General features: G+C 38.5%; 1 long non-coding RNA gene across 1 annotated transcript; it reads left to right on the top strand.

Annotated features, from left to right (window-relative positions):
* Positions 1 to 9,508: 9,508 nt before the first annotated feature.
* Positions 9,509 to 9,762, top strand: LOC128504818 (uncharacterized). The gene is made up of 2 exons (XR_008355492.1): positions 9,509 to 9,574; positions 9,705 to 9,762. It is a non-coding gene; the product is annotated as an uncharacterized LOC128504818 (long non-coding RNA).
* Positions 9,763 to 20,589: the final 10,827 nt, after the last annotated feature.

Raw genomic sequence — 20,589 nt, 5'->3', positions numbered from 1 at the left:
ATATAAAGTTATAATATAAAGACGCAGATCTGCAGATATAAAGTTATAATATAAAGAAACAGATCTGCAGATATAAAGTTATAATATAAAGACGCAGATCTGCAGATATAAAGTTATAATATAAAGAAACAGATCTGCAGATATAAAGTTATAATATAAAGACGCAGATATAAAGTTATAATATAAAGACGCAGATCTGCAGATATAAAGTTATAATATAAAGACGCAGATCTGCAGATATAAAGTTATAATATAAAGACCCAGATATAAAGTTATAATATAAAGACACAGATCTGCAGATATAAAGTTATAATATAAAGACACAGATCCGCAGATATAAAGTTATAATATAAAGACACAGAACTGCAGATATAAAGTTATAATATAAAGACACAGATCTGCAGATATAAAGTTATAATATAAAGACACAGATCTGCAGATATAAAGTTATAATATAAAGACGCAGATATAAAGTTATAATATAAAGACGCAGATCTGCAGATATAAAGTTATAATATAAAGACACAGACCTGCAGATCTAAAGTTATAATATAAAGAAACAGACCTGCAGATATAAAGTTATAATATAAAGACACAGATCTGCAGATATAAAGTTATAATATAAAGACACAGAACTGCAGATATAAAGTTATAATATAAAGACGCAGATATAAGTTATAATATAAAGACGCAGATCTGCAGATATAAAGTTATAATATAAAAAACAGATCTGCAGATATAAAGTTATAATATAAAGACACAGATCTGCAGATATAAAGTTATAATATAAAGACACAGATCTGCAGATATAAAGTTATAATATAAAGACGCAGATCTGCAGATATAAAGTTATAATATAAAGACACGGATCTGCAGATATAAAGTTATAATATAAAGACACAGACCTGCAGATATAAAGTTATAATATAAAGACACAGATATAAAGTTATAATATAAAGACGCAGATCTGCAGATATAAAGTTATAATATAAAGACGCAGATCTGCAGATATAAAGTTATAATATAAAGACACAGAGCTGCAGATATAAAGTTATAATATAAAGACACAGATCTGCAGATATAAAGTTATAATATAAAGACACAGATCTGCAGATATAAAGTTATAATATAAAGACGCAGATCTGCAGATATAAAGTTATAATATAAAGACGCAGATCTGCAGATATAAAGTTATAATATAAAGACACAGATCTGCAGATCTAAAGTTATAATATAAAGACACAGATCTGCAGATATAAAGTTATAATATAAAGACGCAGATCTGCAGATATAAAGTTATAATATAAAGACGCAGATCTGCAGATATAAAGTTATAATATAAAGACACAGATCTGCAGATATAAAGTTATAATATAAAGACGCAGATCTGCAGATATAAAGTTATAATATAAAGACACAGATCTGCAGATATAAAGTTATAATATAAAGACACAGATCTGCAGATATAAAGTTATAATATAAAGACACAGACCTGCAGATATAAAGTTATAATATAAAGACACAGATCTGCAGATATAAAGTTATAATATAAAGACACGGATCTGCAGATATAAAGTTATAATATAAAGACGCAGATCTGCAGATATAAAGTTATAATATAAAGACGCAGATCTGCAGATATAAAGTTATAATATAAAGACACAGATCTGCAGATATAAAGTTATAATATAAAGACACAGATCTGCAGATATAAAGTTATAATACAAAGACGCAGATCTGCAGATATAAAGTTATAATATAAAGACACAGATCTGCAGATCTAAAGTTATAATATAAAGAAACAGACCTGCAGATATAAAGTTATAATATAAAGACACAGATCTGCAGATATAAAGTTATAATATAAAGAAACAGATCTGCAGATATAAAGTTATAATATAAAGACGCAGATATAAAGTTATAATATAAAGACGCAGATCTGCAGATATAAAGTTATAATATAAAGACGCAGATCTGCAGATATAAAGTTATAATATAAAGACCCAGATATAAAGTTATAATATAAAGACACAGATCCGCAGATATAAAGTTATAATATAAAGACACAGATCTGCAGATATAAAGTTATAATATAAAGACGCAGATCTGCAGATATAAGTTATAATATAAAGACGCAGATCTGCAGATCTAAAGTTATAATATAAAGAAACAGACCTGCAGATATAAAGTTATAATATAAAGACACAGATCTGCAGATATAAAGTTATAATATAAAGACACAGATCTGCAGATATAAAGTTATAATATAAAGACACAGAACTGCAGATATAAAGTTATAATATAAAGACGCAGATATAAGTTATAATATAAAGACGCAGATCTGCAGATATAAAGTTATAATATAAAGAAACAGATCTGCAGATAAAGTTATAATATAAAGACACAGATCTGCAGATATAAAGTTATAATATAAAGACACAGATCTGCAGATATAAAGTTATAATATAAAGACACAGATCTGCAGATATAAAGTTATAATATAAAGACACAGATCCGCAGATATAAAGTTATAATATAAAGACACAGATCTGCAGATATAAAGTTATAATATAAAGACGCAGATCTGCAGATATAAAGTTATAATATAAAGACACAGATCTGCAGATATAAAGTTATAATATAAAGACGCAGATCTGCAGATATAAAGTTATAATATAAAGACGCAGATCTGCAGATATAAAGTTATAATATAAAGAAACAGATCTGCAGATATAAAGTTATAATATAAAGACGCAGATCTGCAGATATAAAGTTATAATATAAAGACGCAGATCTGCAGATATAAAGTTATAATATAAAGACCCAGATATAAAGTTATAATATAAAGACACAGATCCGCAGATATAAAGTTATAATATAAAGACACAGATCTGCAGATATAAAGTTATAATATAAAGACGCAGATCTGCAGATATAAAGTTATAATATAAAGACACAGAACTGCAGATATAAAGTTATAATATAAAGACACAGATCTGCAGATATAAAGTTATAATATAATGACACAGATCTGCAGATATAAAGTTATAATATAAAGACGCAGATATAAAGTTATAATATAAAGACGCAGATCTGCAGATATAAAGTTATAATATAAAGACACAGACCTGCAGATCTAAAGTTATAATATAAAGAAACAGACCTGCAGATATAAAGTTATAATATAAAGACACAGATCTGCAGATATAAAGTTATAATATAAAGACACAGAACTGCAGATATAAAGTTATAATATAAAGACGCAGATATAAGTTATAATATAAAGACGCAGATCTGCAGATATAAAGTTATAATATAAAGAAACAGATCTGCAGATATAAAGTTATAATATAAAGACACAGATCTGCAGATATAAAGTTATAATATAAAGACGCAGATCTGCAGATATAAAGTTATAATATAAAGACACGGATCTGCAGATATAAAGTTATAATATAAAGACACAGACCTGCAGATATAAAGTTATAATATAAAGACACAGATATAAAGTTATAATATAAAGACGCAGATCTGCAGATATAAAGTTATAATATAAAGACGCAGATCTGCAGATATAAAGTTATAATATAAAGACACAGAGCTGCAGATATAAAGTTATAATATAAAGACACAGATCTGCAGATATAAAGTTATAATATAAAGACACAGATCTGCAGATATAAAGTTATAATATAAAGACGCAGATCTGCAGATATAAAGTTATAATATAAAGACGCAGATCTGCAGATATAAAGTTATAATATAAAGACACAGATCTGCAGATCTAAAGTTATAATATAAAGACACAGATCTGCAGATATAAAGTTATAATATAAGGACGCAGATCTGCAGATATAAAGTTATAATATAAAGACGCAGATCTGCAGATATAAAGTTATAATATAAAGACACAGATCTGCAGATATAAAGTTATAATATAAAGACGCAGATCTGCAGATATAAAGTTATAATATAAAGACACAGATCTGCAGATATAAAGTTATAATATAAAGACACAGATCTGCAGATATAAAGTTATAATATAAAGACACAGACCTGCAGATATAAAGTTATAATATAAAGACACGGATCTGCAGATATAAAGTTATAATATAAAGACGCAGATCTGCAGATATAAAGTTATAATATAAAGACGCAGATCTGCAGATATAAAGTTATAATATAAAGACACAGATCTGCAGATATAAAGTTATAATATAAAGACACAGATCTGCAGATATAAAGTTATAATACAAAGACGCAGATCTGCAGATATAAAGTTATAATATAAAGACACAGATCTGCAGATCTAAAGTTATAATATAAAGAAACAGACCTGCAGATATAAAGTTATAATACAAAGACGCAGATCTGCAGATATAAAGTTATAATATAAAGACGCAGATCTGCAGATATAAAGTTATAATATAAAGAAACAGATCTGCAGATATAAAGTTATAATATAAAGACACAGATCTGCAGATATAAGTTATAATATAAAGACGCAGATCTGCAGATATAAAGTTATAATATAAAGACGCAGATCTGCAGATATAAAGTTATAATATAAAGAAACAGATCTGCAGATATAAAGTTATAATATAAAGACGCAGATATAAAGTTATAATATAAAGACGCAGATCTGCAGATATAAAGTTATAATATAAAGACGCAGATCTGCAGATATAAAGTTATAATATAAAGACCCAGATATAAAGTTATAATATAAAGACACAGATCCGCAGATATAAAGTTATAATATAAAGACACAGATCTGCAGATATAAAGTTATAATATAAAGACGCAGATCTGCAGATATAAGTTATAATATAAAGACGCAGATCTGCAGATATAAAGTTATAATATAAAGACACAGAACTGCAGATATAAAGTTATAATATAAAGACACAGATCTGCAGATATAAAGTTATAATATAAAGACGCAGATCTGCAGATATAAAGTTATAATATAAAGACACAGACCTGCAGATCTAAAGTTATAATATAAAGAAACAGACCTGCAGATATAAAGTTATAATATAAAGACACAGATCTGCAGATATAAAGTTATAATATAAAGACACAGATCTGCAGATATAAAGTTATAATATAAAGACACAGAACTGCAGATATAAAGTTATAATATAAAGACGCAGATATAAGTTATAATATAAAGACGCAGATCTGCAGATATAAAGTTATAATATAAAGAAACAGATCTGCAGATATAAAGTTATAATATAAAGACACAGATCTGCAGATATAAAGTTATAATATAAAGACACAGATCTGCAGATATAAAGTTATAATATAAAGACACAGATCTGCAGATATAAGTTATAATATAAAGACGCAGATCTGCAGATATAAAGTTATAATATAAAGACACAGATCTGCAGATATAAGTTATAATATAAAGACGCAGATCTGCAGATATAAAGTTATAATATAAAGACACGGATCTGCAGATATAAAGTTATAATATAAAGACACAGACCTGCAGATATAAAGTTATAATATAAAGACACAGATATAAAGTTATAATATAAAGACGCAGATCTGCAGATATAAAGTTATAATATAAAGACGCAGATCTGCAGATATAAAGTTATAATATAAAGACACAGAGCTGCAGATATAAAGTTATAATATAAAGACACAGATCTGCAGATCTAAAGTTATAATATAAAGACGCAGATCTGCAGATATAAAGTTATAATATAAAGACACAGATCTGCAGATCTAAAGTTATAATATAAAAACACAGATCTGCAGATATAAAGTTATAATATAAAGACACAGACCTGCAGATATAAAGTTATAATATAAAGACGCAGATCTGCAGATATAAAGTTATAATATAAAGACGCAGATCTGCAGATATAAAGTTATAATATAAAGACACAGATCTGCAGATCTAAAGTTATAATATAAAAACACAGATCTGCAGATATAAAGTTATAATATAAAGACGCAGATCTGCAGATATAAAGTTATAATATAAAGACACAGACCTGCAGATATAAAGTTATAATATAAAGACGCAGATCTGCAGATATAAAGTTATAATATAAAGACACAGACCTGCAGATATAAAGTTATAATATAAAGACGCAGATCTGCAGATATAAAGTTATAATATAAAGACACAGACCTGCAGATATAAAGTTATAATATAAAGACGCAGATCTGCAGATATAAAGTTATAATATAAAGACACAGATCTGCAGATATAAAGTTATAATATAAAGACGCAGATCTGCAGATATAAAGTTATAATATAAAGACACAGATCTGCAGATATAAAGTTATAATATAAAGACACAGATCTGCAGATATAAAGTTATAATATAAAGACACAGACCTGCAGATATAAAGTTATAATATAAAGACACGGATCTGCAGATATAAAGTTATAATATAAAGACGCAGATCTGCAGATATAAAGTTATAATATAAAGACGCAGATCTGCAGATATAAAGTTATAATATAAAGAAACAGATCTGCAGATATAAAGTTATAATATAAAGACGCAGATCTGCAGATATAAAGTTATAATATAAAGACGCAGATCTGCAGATATAAAGTTATAATATAAAGACGCAGATCTGCAGATATAAAGTTATAATATAAAGACACAGATCTGCAGATATAAAGTTATAATATAAAGACACAGATCTGCAGATATAAAGTTATAATACAAAGACGCAGATCTGCAGATATAAAGTTATAATATAAAGACACAGATCTGCAGATCTAAAGTTATAATATAAAGACACGGATCTGCAGATATAAAGTTATAATACAAAGACGCAGATCTGCAGATATAAAGTTATAATATAAAGACACAGATCTGCAGATCTAAAGTTATAATATAAAGACACAGATCTGCAGATATAAAGTTATAATATAAAGACACAGATCTGCAGATATAAAGTTACGATATAAAGAGCCAAATCCAGTGAAAGTAACGCGTGGCCGAGCCAACTACCCACAGCCATTAATATCACATTTGTTGCACGAAGTCAGAATTATCCGGGCAATTAAACACGGAACGTCCAGAACACGGCAGAGAACCGAGGGGCATCTAGGGGCGTGCGGGAGGCTTTAAATAACACATAGCAAACAAAAATGGCAGACGGCGTTATTACTATTATTATTATTACTTATATACACAATATATACAACGTATCAGCACCAAGAACTTGGAACGATCAGCTTTACACACATGAGAGGGTAACCGGCACGCCACGGCCCAGCGAGCGAATCAAACCCCAGAACATGGACATAAACTCTGCACAAAGAGTAAACAGCGCTACAATATTAACCCTCTGTGTGCCACAGCGGCGTGCGGCCCATCGCAAGGCAAACACAATCGTATCGTTAAAGACATATAAGCGAGCGGCAAACATCTCAGATGCTGCATCACAACAGCATAAAACACAGGGTTTAACCCTTTCGGCCCAGTTTGTATTTTAAAAAAACAAAACAATTTATTGATAAATAAAACCACATGCTTGTCTTATAAACAAGCCACTCACCGGCCCTCCGTGTCCTTACTGTAACAGTTCAGCCGGAGTCCAAACAATCCCTCCACGGGGTAGATTTTGGTGTAATAATCCAGACCCCAGAGCTCCGCCGATCTGCAACCAATATTATATTCCAGGGCCTTGGCCTGCTGCTTGATTGAGCAGATAATTCCCCAATTCACCCCAAACAGGCTTTTCGTGGGGAAGAAAATTTACAGCAGCCCCCCACGCAAACTTGTGGGGTCTTTTGGGTTTCCATTTCCTAATAGAAAGAGTGGATTAAGCGGCAACATCAAAGCAGCTCTTTGGAAATCACTGAACAGCCCAGCAGTCCTGACCCAGGTGGATCAATCAGGGCTGCCCTCTACCTGCAAGATCCACCTCCATTCCTACCAGGAGATCCTGACAGCCTGCGGGGGGCAGACCTCGCAGTAACAATACGTGAATAAACCGTGATATTCATCGGAGGACAGCTACAGGAGCTGTAACAGGGCACCTACAGCAGGGAGAGGGGCAATAATAATCATTATTATGTGAACGATGTATAACGGGGCAATATCTGCACTTTATGCTGTAAGATTGGACTATAGCATGTGCTATATAAGGTTTCAGACATGGCGTCTGTTCATCCTCACCCCAGCCTCAGGGGGCACCGGGAAATTAATGGGGTTCATTGTCAACCAACATATTTAATGATGCAACATAAAGATGCAAAAGTTATAATATAAAGACCCAGATATAAAGTTATAATATAAAGACGCAGATATGCAGATATAAAGTTACGATATAAAGACGCAGATATGCAGATATAAAGTTATAATATAAAGACACAGATCTGCAGATATAAAGTTATAATATAAAGACGCAGATCTGCAGATATAAAGTTATAATATAAAGACGCAGATCTGCAGATATAAAGTTATAATATAAAGACACAGATCTGCAGATATAAAGTTATAATATAAAGACGCAGATATGCAGATATAAAGTTACGATATAAAGACGCAGATATGCAGATATAAAGTTATAATATAAAGACACAGATCTGCAGATATAAAGTTATAATATAAAGACGCAGATCTGCAGATATAAAGTTATAATATAAAGACACAGATCTGCAGATATAAAGTTATAATATAAAGACGCAGATCTGCAGATATAAAGTTATAATATAAAGACACAGATCTGCAGATATAAAGTTATAATATAAAGAAACAGATCTGCAGATATAAAGTTATAATATAAAGACGCAGATATGCAGATATAAAGTTACGATATAAAGAGCCAAATCCTTATCACATTTGTTGCACGAAGTCAGAATTATCCGGGCAATTAAACACAGAACGTCCAGAACACGGCAGAGAACCGAGGGGCATCTAGGGGCGTGCGGGAGGCTTTAAATAACACATAGCAAACAAAAATGGCAGACGGCATGATTACTATTATTATTATTACTTATATACACAATATATACAACGTATCAGCACCAAGAACTTGGAACGATCAGCTTTACACACATGAGAGGGTAACCGGCACGCCGTGGCCCAGCGAGCGAATCAAACCCCAGAACATGGACATAAACTCTGCACAAAGAGTCAACAGCGCTACAATATTAACCCTCTGTGTGCCACAGCGGCGTGCGGCCCATCGCAAGGCAAACACAATCGTATCGTTAAAGACATATAAGCGAGCGGCAAACATCTCAGATGCTACATCACAACAGCATGAAACACAGGGTTTAACCCTTTCGGCCCAGTTTGTATTTTAAAAAAAAAAAAAATACCCGTATTTGCTCGATTATGAGACGAGGTTTTTTCCAGAGAAAATGCTCTGAAAAACACCCCTCGTCTTAAAATCGGGGTCGTCTTATAATCAGACCTCAAATAGGTTTGACTATGAGACTAAGATCCAGAACCCCCGCAGCGATGCAGGGGACCTGGATCCTCCTGTTTTAAACCCCCCTCAGTCGCCAAACACTGCAGCCATTATCTTTACTGTAGATAACGATGCCGGGAAGATTAGGTGTTTGTGTCAGGTGCCTCAGGTTATAGGCTCATCTCTTTGAATTCTCATCTCTTTTCCGGGTTCTACTATAAGGCATTTATTAGACTTATGGGCTTGCCAAGCAGCGAGCTTTCTGGGGCTTCTTTAATTTGCGTTGTGTCGATTTGCAGGAAGCGGCAGATAAGGGTCTAAAGGCCAGCGAATGGGTGCAGCAGGTATGTGAATTGATGGATGGAAAAGGAGGAGGGAAGGACTCGTCTGCGCAGGCCACGGGAAAACATCAACCCCACTCACCACCTCCAGTAATATACAGCAGGGGTTCCGTCCAGCAGTGAAGGGGTTGATTCCGTGGATCTCTTGTTTCACGCATGGTAGTCAAATGCTGCTTTGGCAGACCAGTTTCTTCCAATACATGGAGTGTGACTACTTCCACTGGTTTACACCAGATTACACGCGTCTCTAGAAATGTGACGGATACATTGAGCCGAATCCATCCCTCCTATTGGGACATTGCAAAAATCAGCCCCATCCCCGCTCGGACCCGGCTCCCTCTGTTAAAATCTGTACCGCCGTCGCTGTTCGGGCTCAGTGCTAACATTCTAAGTATTGTATGTTGTAGAAAATCATTCATGTAAAATAAAAATCATGCAACGTCACGGTGTCTTCTGTGTTACTGAGTGCATGTTCACGTGGGACTCCTTAATAAAGAGGTACTCTGAGAATCTGAGTAACAGCAGGGGCGATCCTGAGCTTAACTCTGGATTTAAGAGTTAACCCCGCTAGAGAAGTGACCTTTCTCCATGGCAGGTAATATGGGCAGGGCTCTCCACCAAATGTATGGGTTTGTCTCAGTCTGTCATTTCTAGTCTTGTCAGACCCCTTGAATATATGCATTGTAAGAAACGCTGCATACAGTGTTTGCGCTATATAAATACAAGATGATAATAATCATATAAACCGACATCAGGACCCTTCATGTCACCTGCAGTGGCGTTTATTGCATTTGTTGCAGATGCATTTCATTAACCAGCAGCTTCTCTCTGTGCAATGATTATCCATCCCCACCACAGGGCAGCAATGAACCTATGATATGTATACATATACATATATACATATGAACCTATATACATATATGGAGTCTGATTTACCCCATGATGTTATTGTTTCCATATTCAGTATGCTGCATGAAGAACACACTCACTATTTCTTTTACCAGAAGCTTCTCTCGGTGCAATAATCATCCATCTCCACCAGAGGGCAGCAAGGCCCAAATATATCATATATAATTGCATGTCATGAAAATGCTGACCCCTGCTGGTCACTGGTTTGCATGACGGTTCCATTAACAATATTAAATTGGAATTTGTTATACTTTGGCGCCGTCGTGTGGACATACTATGTAATTACATGTCAGGTTAAATGGTGTGAAGTTAGGATTTGTTATCCTTTGGCGGCATCATGTACTGTATTACACCATATACTGCATGACAACCTATGAATACATATATATTTAATGGAGTCTGATTTACCCTGTGATGTTATTGTTTCCATAATCTGTATGCTGCATGAAGAACACACTCACTATTTCTTTTACCAGAAGCTTCTCTCGGTGCAATAATCATCCATCCTCACCAGAGGGCAGCAAGGCCCAAATATATCATATATAACTGTCATGAAAATGCTGACCCCTGCTGGTCACTGGTGTGCATGACGGTTCCATTAACAATATTAAGTTGGAATTTGTTATACTTTGGCGCCGTCGTGTGGACATACTATGTAATTACATGTCAGGTTAAATGGTATGAAGTTAGGATTTGTTATCCTTTGGCGGCATCATGTACTGTATTACACCATATACTGCATGACAACCTATGAATACATATATATTTAATGGAGTCTGATTTACCCTGTGATGTTATTGTTTCCATAATCTGTATGCTGCATGAAGAACACACTCACTATTTCTTTTACCAGAAGCTTCTCTCGGTGCAATAATCATCCATCTCCACCAGAGGGCAGCAAGGCCCAAATATATCATATATAACTGTCATGAAAATGCTGACCCCTGCTGGTCACTGGTGTGCATGACGGTTCCATTAACAATATTAAGTTGGAATTTGTTATACTTTGGCGCCCTCGTGTGGACATACTATGTAATTACATGTCAGGTTAAATGGTATGAAGTTAGGATTTGTTATCCTTTGGCGGCATCATGTACTGTATTACACCATATACTGCATGACAACCTATGAATACATATATATTTAATGGAGTCTGATTTACCCTGTGATGTTATTGTTTCCATAATCTGTATGCTGCATGAAGAACACACTCACTATTTCTTTTACCAGAAGCTTCTCTCGGTGCAATAATCATCCATCCTCACCAGAGGGCAGCAAGGCCCAAATATATCATATATAACTGTCATGAAAATGCTGACCCCTGCTGGTCACTGGTACGCATGACGGTTCCATTAACAATATTAAGTTGGAATTTGTTATACTTTGGCGCCGTCGTGTGGACATACTACGTAACTCTGCATCCCTCCTCAGGAGCTCTCACACTCTGCGTCCCTCCTCAGGAGCTCTCCCACTCGGCGTCCCGCCTCAGGAGCTCTCACACTCTGCATCCCTCCTCAGGAGCTCTCACACTCTGGGTCCCTCCTCAGAAGCTCTCACACCCTGCGTCCCTCCTCAGGAGCTCTCACACTCTGCGTCCCTCCCTAGGAGCTCTCACACTCTGCGTCCCTCCTCAGGAGCTCTCACACTCTGCGTCCCTCCTCAGGAGCTCTCACACTCGGCGACCCTCCTCAGGAGCTCTCACACTCGGCGACCCTCCTCGCACTCTCCGCGTCCCCTCAGCGCAAACACTCTGAGTCTCCATACTCACACTCTGCATCCTCTCTCGCCCACGTTCTGCGTCCTCACACTCTGCATCCCCTCTCGCCAGCACTCTTCGGCCCCTCAAGCTCACACTCAACATTCCTTCTCGCTCACACTCTATATCCCCTCTTGCCCGCAGTGTGCATCTTCAAACTCTACTCTTGCCCACACTCTGTGCCCCCTCACATTTTGCGCCACCTCACACACTGCGCTCAATCTGTTTCCCCCCTCTCGCGTGCGCACAGACACTCACTCTGCGTCCTCTCTCTCTCGCGCGCACACACACACTCTGCATCTCCACACTCTGCATCCCCTCTCGCCATCACTCTGCATCTCCACACTCTGCATCCCCTCTCACCTTAAGTCCTTAAGTCCAGACGGTTTCTTATGATATTGTTCCGATCAGAGTATATCATGGAGTTCTGCTTTTGAGGTCCCTGCATTGCCCCTATATCAGACTCTGTTTCAAGAACACACCCCTCTGATCACATGACCAATTATATGACACCATCCCCAACCGCTAGGCCACGAGACAACTGGAAATGTATATATTTGACACCTTCATGCCCCTGACTCAAATATAATCACATGCACTGCTAAAACCTTAACATATACACACAGCCACTATAACACTATATACAAGGGGGCCCCCGAACCAGCATTTCTGTGTATGGTGGGTCATGTTTCCCCTTGATAAGGGCGTTTGTTCACACCGAAACTGGTTGGTGTTTCCAGAAATAAAGACTATTATCCTGGCTGAGTTTTCTACTTTCTTTTCATTCATGATTGAGCGTGATACGTTTGTATCCGGTGAGTACCCACTCACTCCTCTGTTTCCCCGGTCTCTCTCATTGAGAGCTTTTTATATATTCACTGTTTCTACCTACACAGTGGAGTTCACATTTATAAGCAGCTCCGGTGATCCTTTGCTATATGTGTATGGTGGGTATACGTAACTGTTAGGCCGCGAGACAGCTGGGCTTTCTTCCTCCCCATGGACATATAATGCCTGCCTGCTCCTGACTCATAATCACGGGGTCTAAAACCTTACATACACACACACAGCCACTATAACACTACACTTTCATACTGGGCTTTCTTCCTCCCCATGGGCTTATGATGCCTGAAGGTTCCACTTATATTCACACTCTAAAACCTAACGTATGCACACAGCCGCTGTAACACCACAGCACCGACGGGGATGGAACCGGCCACACTATACACTTGCATACAGGAGTTAAAACCAGCAATCACTGCATAAATACCAAAAAAACTTGATCACAGGGTAAAGTTTTAAGAATTTATTATGTAAACAAACACAAAAATGGATACTGTTATATCACATAACACAATGGGTTAACGGTGTACATTTGTCTCCTGAAACTCATTTCTCGACGCACTCTTCGGTTCCCTTTTGATGATGCGTGCGGCGTTCGGGGGGCTCCTGTGGAAACGTGGCGTTTCTCCAAACCTCTTCAACAGCACGTGGAATATTAAATCGCCTAAATCCTATGAAGTGTATGTCCTCAAAGGGACCTGCGACCAGAATTTTGCCTTAATTAACCAGACCTCTAATGCACTGTGGCCATCAGAATAAAAATGCCTACTTTCCAATTGGGACTACAACACCCATCATCCTTTGAAAGTTTACCAGTAAGCTAAGATCACGGGGGCAAGCCAATGGCTACCATGCGGTTAATGCACAGACTGATGCGTGTGTGTGTGGATGATGAGACTTGCAGCCCACCCCGCATTCCAATTTGCTATACATTTATGAAAGAGTTAATCCAATTGGGTCAAATCTCCTGCATAATTTCTGGTCAGTAACTAACCCTTTACATCCAGTGTATACACAAAAAATACAGAAAATATGTAAACAAAAGGTATGCAGGTACATAAATGGTTAATACATTTTGGTAATAAGTTTACTAACATACAGCGAATGCCTTTACGTGTTAAGGAACAAAGGGTTAATGCTCATGATCTGTAAAATATCCACTGTGATTTGCTACCCGGGAACGTCTCGTGAAACGCACAGCGGCAAAAAGAATGAAGCCCACGGGGGCCAGAATGGACTAGAGTGGGCCCTGACAGAGTGCTGAGCAGGGCTAGGCTAAGGCAGGAATTGTGGATTATAGGGGAGGAGTTTTGGTAGGAGGTTATTTATATTTGGTGATCACAGGGGTAAGGATCCATTTTGTTTAACCTTACCTGGTGGTGTTTGTCCCACCCTCCCTCCCCTTATGTGGTTGAGTTTGTGGAGTAGTGTTGCTGCATTAGTCACAGTTGTGGGCGGTAGCTTGCCAGGTATCTAAGGGGTTAATGTGGTGGTATGATCCTTGGTGGTCATAACCGGTGGGAGGTTCCTTGCAAGGAGTGGTGCTTGGAACCTCGGGTCCGGGTTGGGGCATCCTGGTATGTCCCCTCCCAAATTGGTGTGTGGTAAGGTGTTGCTGCATTAGTCACAGTCGTGGGCGGTAGCTTGCCAGGTATCCAAGGGGTTAATGTGGTGGTATGATCATTGGTGGTCATAACCGGTGGGAGGTTCCTTGCAAGGAGTGGTGCTTGGAACCTCAGGTCCGGGTTGGGGCATCCTGGTATGTCCCCTCCCAAAATTGGTGTGTGGTATGGTACCTGGATAACTTGGCAAGCTAGGTTGGTTTTGGTTACGTCATTGTCTCTGTTAACGCATCTATGTTTATTATTTCAGGTTTTACAGGACAATGACTGTTAAATAAAACGGCTGTGGCCTTTTCAAACCCATCTTGTGTGTTGGTGTTTTATTTAATTGAGCAAATGAGCCAAGCCTGGCCCGTGAGTCGAAGCTACATCTGTCAAGGTTTGGCAAATGTTCTTATGCCGAAGGGTGGGAAAATCACTCAAATCCCACAAAAAAAAGATGGCGGCGGCTGCGGCGGCGTCCGTAATACTGGAGGTCTGATTGTCCACATTCACCGGGTACTCCACGCTCTACGCAAACACATAAAACAAACAATAAAAAGAGATCCGGCCACGGCAGAAAACGAATCCCAGATACGTCCAAGGACCTTGGATCCAGCAGAAGATCCCTTTCCCTCCCCGCGGAGTTTAAAAGGGGATCGGGGGTCCGGGGCATGCGCTGCTCCATGCGGGTCCCACGCGTTACTTTACAACAGGTTGTCTCGTAAGTCTGTAGGCATTAAATGTTTTGTTCTTAAACACTCTGGTGAAGTACTTGGTGTAAGAAGCCAGGTCTTTCTTAATTTCATCGCAGAAACGAGGGTGAGGTGAGGGCTTCAGATCAGGATCATTATCGCCGGGGCCGTCCATGATCTGTTACAGAGAAACCCGTGGAGAGAAGGTGACCACACTTTACAACCACAGAGAAATGAAACAAAAAGGAGCCAAAAACACTCTTATTAGCATGGTTCTTACGTGTCCGTTATCGACATCCAACAAGTCACGCAGGCGGCAGCCCCGTCCGTGGCGTCTTTCATAGCATATACTGTCCTCTAGGATCACATAGTCAGTCCCGAAGGATCTCAGTATACTGTGAACGTCTTCGGGGGATCTCTTCGCATAGACCTGGTAAACCTAAGATCATATAGAGGAGGATTACTTGCATGATAAGAGCCGGTATTAGAATGAAAGCAAATCCCTCCATTATTAATAGTAATATTATTCAAATGTTAGATCAAACGTAGGTGAGTACACAAACGCTGGTGCCTGATACACAAACGCTGGTGCCCGATACACAAACGCTGGTGCCCGATACACAAACGCTGGTGCCCGATACACAAACGCTTTTCACACGTTTAACACACAAACGCTTTTATGGCGGCTGTTGACGCCCCGGGGAGGGGCCAGACATGGCCCCCGATGCCGATCTCGGCCTTGCTGAATGCCTCGACATCGAGGCATTACAGTAACGCCGTTTAAGCCGTTTACGCTTATTTAACTTTTTGACGGTTCAGGACCGTCAAAGGTCATTTAGTGACCTGTATGTCATGACGGTCCTGAACCGGCAAAGGTCGCGAAGGGGTTAAATAAATAATTACTATTTTGAATTCATAGTCCTTTCTTATAATTGTGCTCACGATTTCATCTATTGAATGTGAGACCTATCCACATGTATAAAATTGAAATTTGGTAACTTATCACTTAGGGTGGAGAATAACCTCTTTTTAAGAACAGCCCCGGAGGGAAAGAATTGGACAGAGGGGCCACATGAATGTAGTGCGGACGAGGTACCCATGGTCAAGCCGGTTTAAGGGGTTAAGGCATGACTAAGCGGAAATTTTGGCACTGAAAGAGTTAAGTTTGGTGGCACGTGCAGGGCCAGAAGGGAGGGGGTAATTACCCTCCCTGGGGGGTATATAAGGAAGGGTCGTGGCCTATAGGGGCAATTATTTTCAAGAGATTTTTCCCGCCCATCCCTCCCCTAATTTTGGCATTCGCCGGGTACTCTGGTTTGTTAAGCTGGTACGGTGCAGGAGTTAACCATCTAGGTGCGGTTACTTGTGGTGCACAGAGGTGTAAGTGCAGGACACTCCAGGGGCATGCGCCCCTGTGAATCGTAGGGTCATGTGACTGCTGCGCTAGGGGACGCCGGCAGTTCCAGCAGAGATACAGGTGGACACGCCCATACCAGCAGGTTACTTATTTGGTTATTAAGTGGTTATTAATGGTTACAATTGGTTATGTTTTCTTTCGTTTTGACAATAAATTATTGATATATATTGTGTCAAATTTGTGTGTTTATAATAGTTGACACTTTGTAACATGTTAATAAAGGTTGAGTGTCGCGGTGCTGAAGTTAGTTTAAGTCCGCACCGCGGACAAATAATTCCATTCTGACGTTTAATAAAATTTTGAAATAAAGAAGTGTCTCTTGTTTTATTTGTAAAAGAGGTACCGAAACTGGAAGCTACTTCATTCAAGACATTACATGGGAGGAAAGGTGTGAACCTATCACACTTCCAAAAAGATGAAGACTTGATTACTATAATCTGTAGAGCAGGATGAAGTTTGGAGAGTAATCTCCAATGTATTGGGAAAGGCGCTGAGTTGATAAGGCATATCTTAAAAGATTTTTTATACATTTGTTCAGCAGAATGTTCTCTGTTAAAGGGTCTTCTCCTCGTACCTCCTCTTTGAACAGGTTCTGTCGGTTCTTTAGTGAACGGCGTTTATTCTGTTTATCTTCATGTTCCAGTTCCTCCTCGGGAGCCTGGAAGTAAGCAATCAAGTCTTGCAGGGTTTGAACTACCTCCTCAATAGGCAGGGCGATGGGGGCTGTGACCGTCCGGTTGTTTCCCGTCAGAGAATCCAAATCACTTAAGAAATGAAAAACGGCAGAAAACCAATTACATTTACAATGTATCCTACTAAGATTTCCGGTTATCATCCTTTTCCCCTGTTCACTACCGCCCAGAGCGGATAGGATGATCTGCAGTCCGCCGTGAACCTTATTTTATATGCAACGCACGTTAAGTGATAACATAATACATAGCATCAGCTGGTAAACACGCCAATGAACGTTATTGAAGTAAAAACTTAATTATTTACTTAATAAAAGGAATACCTGGGTTTAGTGTTTTGTTTCCGTAAGATGTGAGCTGCACCCGTCTTCACAGGTAATTATACTTCCACAATTTATTAACATGTTTTTCGAAATGATTTTATTTACAACCGTGGAGACAGCTTTTCCATGTTTTGGTGATAAGGACTGGTGACAATTTGTTCACCAATGTGTGCAATCAAGACCTCCAAATATAGGCCACACATATGCAGGAATTTCTCAAGGGATAAGGTGGGATCCATATCTAAACTGGGATACAGTGTGATGTATACTAATCTGGTGACGAAAACTATGCCATCGTATTAAATGGTATCAATGATTACAAGCTGAGCAAATATGAGCAAACGGTGGCAGATAGCCATGCCTGAAATATTAAAAAGGAAGCTTGCCTCCAATATATTCTACCTGTTTGCATCAGGACACAACCAGGGCCGGCCTTAGGGGTGTGCGACCTGTGCGGCCGCACAGGGCGCCGTGGCAACAGGGGCGCATGCCCGGGACTAAAATAAAACATCGGTTTCTTTTACTTTATTTAACATCCTCCATGTTAAATAAAGTTTTTTTTAAAACAACAAAAAAACACCAATGTTTTAATTTAAGTCCCGGGCAGGGGCGCTCGTGAAGTTTTCAGCAACCGTTCGGCACCCCTGACTCTCCGGTCGCGGTACCGGCGTTTCATGTTCAGCGCCGCAATACGACATCATATTCCGGCTCAACATGAAATGCCGGCACCGCTTTAGAGCGGGAAGACGGACGCCTCCCGCTCCCACCGCAGGACTCAACAAGGTAAGTAAGGATAATGAGAAGTAGGGAGAGGGGGTAGATAGTGAGAAGGGGCAGAGGGGGGGGCAGTGAGAAGGGGCAGAGGGGGGAGGGTAAGGCAGTGAGAAGGGGCAGAGGGGGGAGATTAAGGCAGTGAGAAGGGGTAGAAGGGGGGTCAGTGAGAAGGGGTAGAGGGGGGTGGCAGTGAGAAAGGGCAGAGGGTGGAAGGCAGTGAGAAGGGGCAGAGGGTGGAAGGCAGTGAGAAGGGGCAGAGGGTGGAAGGCAGTGAGAAGGGGCAGAGGGTGGAAGGCAGTGAGAAGGGGCAGAGGTGGTAGATAGTGATAAAGGGGGATGAGATAGTGAGTTTTGTTACAAGATTTTTTTACTTTCTTTTTTTGGGATGGGGAACACCTAAGGCCGGCTCTGGACACAACGCAATATACAGTAGAAGCTAAAGTTGCTGCATATACATCTACTAATCCCTACAGCTACTTGTGGCAGATTCATTATTCTGCTGTAGCTGTACCTGATAAATTGACTGAATAAGCCTGTGGTGTTACGAATGATTCTTGCAGCCTGGGACTCCTCGTGCTGACACTTCTGTAAGGTGACACCATCGTCCATGTGTCCTTCTTGGTGAAGGATGGCCTGGAGAGACATAGCCAAGGAAAATATATAACGAGACCTCTTACTGCAGCATGATCTGGTTCATTCATTGTTTGAATGTCTCTATTATGTGGCTGCATCTATATTTACAGCAATGCGTAAATCGGAGTGATCGAAATCCGTTTGCTCAATACATTTTAACCAAATTAAGATTTTTATTAGTGTCTGACAATGTATACAGAAGGGAACAATAGATAACCAATGGTTATTCAAACTCTATTTTAAGTCACCCAACCAGGTACACGCTTACTGGTAACATCCCTGAATATTACTGGATTGCCACCAATTTCACATCACAGGAGTCAATTCATAACGAGGGTTCAAGTTACTAATATTGAAACTGAGCACTAAAACTAAGTGTAACTCCCAGAAATACGAAGGTGAGAGTTTAGTGATCTTGGTGTGTCGTCCAAGATTTTCAAGGGTTTTCATGAGTTGTCTCAAGTTGAGTCCCTGACGGTTCAAATGGAGATTCAATCCAATAGCAAAAGCCACTCAATGGCTTTGCCCACCGGAAAATAACTGCCTCTCTGGCAATTGAGCTTCAATGAGATTTGACTGGGTCTAGATTTATGATACATACTGCATGTTCATGTCTATGAGACACGTACTGAACTTTTGGATTCATCTCTGACCCTCATCTACAGACCCCCCAGAGTAACATATACATTTTAAAATTTATTGCATAATGCTCATATTTATTTCTCTTATCTTATACTAGTTTACAAAGTAACAGCGCGAGCCGGCCGTGAGCAACTTGTGCGGCCGCGGCTCCGTGCGGCTGCCCCTGCGAGGTCGGGGGAGCTCGGGGAGGAACGCTGGGCCCCGCTACCCGGCGGCAGGCTCCCGGGAGCCGCGGCCGATTTGACTTCCAGGAATGGCCGGGACTTTGTGCACAAAACACCCCAAAACGTACATAGGCAGCGGACCCATATCATACAGGATATATATGTCTATATATATATATATCTATATATCTATATATATATATATATCTATCTATCTATCTATATATATATATATATATATATATATATCTATATATATATATATATATATACATATATACACATACATTCATATATATATAGATATATATATATATATATACATACATATCTATCCACCAGCCCTACATCCATAGACATATCTCTGCAGCTACAGCTCTACATCTCCAGCTATGTA

This window comes from Spea bombifrons, chromosome 9, assembly GCF_027358695.1.
Source record: "Spea bombifrons isolate aSpeBom1 chromosome 9, aSpeBom1.2.pri, whole genome shotgun sequence".
Classification (NCBI taxonomy): Eukaryota; Metazoa; Chordata; class Amphibia; order Anura; family Pelobatidae; genus Spea; species Spea bombifrons.
This window is presented reverse-complemented; position numbering and strand designations above follow the sequence as displayed.